Raw genomic sequence first — 3,033 nt, 5'->3', positions numbered from 1 at the left:
TCCCCCTTCCTTCTGATGCCTGCTGTCTCTCTTCATGCCTCTGCATGTGAGCTTCCTGTCACTTAATGCTGCTGTCTCCTCTAATCTCCCTGTCCAACCTTCAATTCATCTCTCTGAGAATTTTCTTGACTCACATGTCATCACCTTCTGGCAGGCACAGTTTATTCAAAGTGGATGATTTAAAGAGAATTTAATAAAGAGATTATCTCCCTATAATAAAATGGGCAGAAAGTCGGGAAATCACAATGGATAGAGCAGTAGGTCCCCTGAGGCTACAATAAGGTGCTGGCATCTGCCACCTCCCTGAGCAAGGGAGTTGTTATCTGTACTCAGAGACAAAGAGGTCTGTGGGCCAGTCCACTGTTATTTATCTCGTCCCTCTGCAGAAAAGGAATCAAGGGAATGAATATCCTAACCTTACTCTTCCCTCCCAGCAGTCTCCCGCCAGCCCTCACTATTGGCTGAAACCAAGGGAAGTGAAGAACCTTTGCCATGATCACACGTATCAGTTTCCTGGAGCAGCCTGCAGAAAGGTAAGAAATGGATCTGGAGGGCTACTGAAGCTATCAGGCACCCCAACCAAGCAGAAGTGATCATTTTGTGCTCCAAAGAGCCTGTTTCACACTTCTTTGATTGATATTATAATGCCACATTATAATTATTTGTTTTTGTATTTCTCTCCCCTACCATGTTATGACCTTTTCAGTAGAAGGAGACATGTTGTTGGGTTTCATTTGTTTGTTATTTTTTGCTCACTGTATTCCTGTTGTTCACCACAGTGCCTACCAAGCAGCAGAAACTCAATGAAATTTTACCTAAATTTAACTGATTTATCCAGAAAACCATGAAGAAAAAGGCAGCCCTGGGGGGTGAGAGAACTGATTATTCTCTTTCTTGTATATTATTGGAGGGGAGGGGATGTATTACCTGACATCAGCATAATCTCTATACACTCACCACCTCCTTCACCTGACATTCTCCACTACTGTCATCACTGCCTTCTTCCAGGATGGTGGTCACTTTATCAATGCACACCCATTTCTAGAATGCCTAAATCTCAAATCATTATCCAGCCACCCTGGGTTATTAAAAAAGACACAAGACAAACCACTTAACACAAATAAGGATGACCCATTCTCCCCAGTTTCTACACCACATCCTGTCCATGCTTCTGCTCTGGTGAGGTGGACTGAACCACTTAGGAATTTGAATCTCTTCACATGTGATCTTTGTCACTGAAGACCCAGAGCAGAGCCATCCCCTAAGTAGCCTCCCAGCTATTTCCATTTTGGATTCGACACCAAGTTTTGCCTGGTCCTCCTAGGCATCCCAGTAATGGATCTCCCTAGCCTAAAATACATCACCCAAAAGTGAGTGAAAAAGGACACCATGCTCCCCATTTCAATTCTCTAACTTGAAGGCCCAGGACCAGTATGTCCAATGTTGTGGCATATGTTTGTCTCCTCTGTGCCCTAGATGGATTACTCAGATCAGGTAACTTGAGATCCAGCATAATGCAGGTGAGGGAGTGGTCTGCAAATATTTCAAATCTCACCTAGCACTCCAGCTGGGAAATGTATGAGACATGAGGTTCTGCCTTAGACACCAATAACCTTCGAATCATGCATCAACCCCACACAAACCTAGGAGGGAACCCAATGGCTGCAATGGTAAATATCTGAGAAATACTATTTTGAATGATTGTTGGGCATACATCAGGTACACAAAACACCATTCTTTCTTCTCCCAGGAATTTCATGGTATGGCTTTGGTGACTTCATAACGGAATATCAAAGCAACCACTTCTTTGCCTTGTATTTAAAACGTACCAATCTTTGCTCAATCAATAACATAGACCATCTGCCTTCCAGACACTTGTCAGAGAGAATAACCTCAAATTGTCAGCTCTGTAACCCCTATTGGAATCCAATCTGAGAGAAGAGATACTTAAGAATGGGTCTCTAAGGAATGGTTTTCAAACTTTTTTTTTCAACCAGTATTTTTCTTCCAATGATATCTTACCTGGAAACTCAGCATGGGAAATAGAGAAAAGTGAAGCACTGGTGGAAGAGGGCAAGAGAACTCTGATGCCCCTCATCTCCTTTGGTGCCTGAAACTCCTGTATGTGGCCCCTGAGGAGGGTAGTTTGGAAGCCAAAGGTCTAAAGGAAATACCAGGTCTGAAACTTCTGCGTTTGCAAACATACAGTGAAAAGCTGCACACAGGACTCCCTAAGCTTAACATAGTGAAAGTGCCCCCTGTGAGTTATGCCCTTAGCTTATCCCAAGGGCAAGTGCAAATATGGTTTTCTGTGCTTTTTCTCTGTATATATTTTTGAATTGATAGAAAAAATATATAAATGAATGTGTTACTTTCATAGCTAAACAAAACCAGAAATAAGTGATATAACCAAAGTAATATCTTAGAAAGATGAACCTGATAGTGGGCTTAGTGTAAATTGAAAATATTAGAGACTGCTAGAAGAGAGAAGTTGGGAAGCTTGTGTCCTCAGCCAAGGGCTGCACTATAGACAGCTAGACTAGAGTGGCAACAGGTACAAGATGGAAATCATTGTTCATGAGACCCATTTAGTGTGAGGGTAGGTGGATGGGAATGTCTCTGACATCAGGAAGACACAAGGACAGAGAGGCCACATCAAAAATGGCAGAGGACATCTGTGGGGAAGTCTTAAGGTAATTGAACAGTGGTGTTTGTAAAAGCGAGCAGTGATCATCATTGTCTTTTAGAAGTCAGAATCAGGAAAGCCACAGCTGAAGGATACTGTGCTCACTTGTGTAGTGAGGGCTGTGGAAGAGGGGCAGAAAGATTGTACCCATGGAAGTGGTAATCACATATACTCATGGAGACTTTGGGCCTGCATATAAGGTGATTCCTGCCCAAATTCCTCCCAGAAGAGAGTTGCCTACATCCTGAGACCCTCCCTGAATAATGCAGTCTGACTGACTCTAGTGATTCAATAAAAAATAAAAATCATTTATTGTGTACAAAGTGGATGATGCAATTCCTCCAAAG

This window comes from Otolemur garnettii, unplaced genomic scaffold (genome assembly GCF_000181295.1).
Source record: "Otolemur garnettii isolate 467f Iridium unplaced genomic scaffold, OtoGar3 scaffold00080, whole genome shotgun sequence".
Classification (NCBI taxonomy): Eukaryota; Metazoa; Chordata; class Mammalia; order Primates; family Galagidae; genus Otolemur; species Otolemur garnettii.
This window is presented reverse-complemented; position numbering follows the sequence as displayed.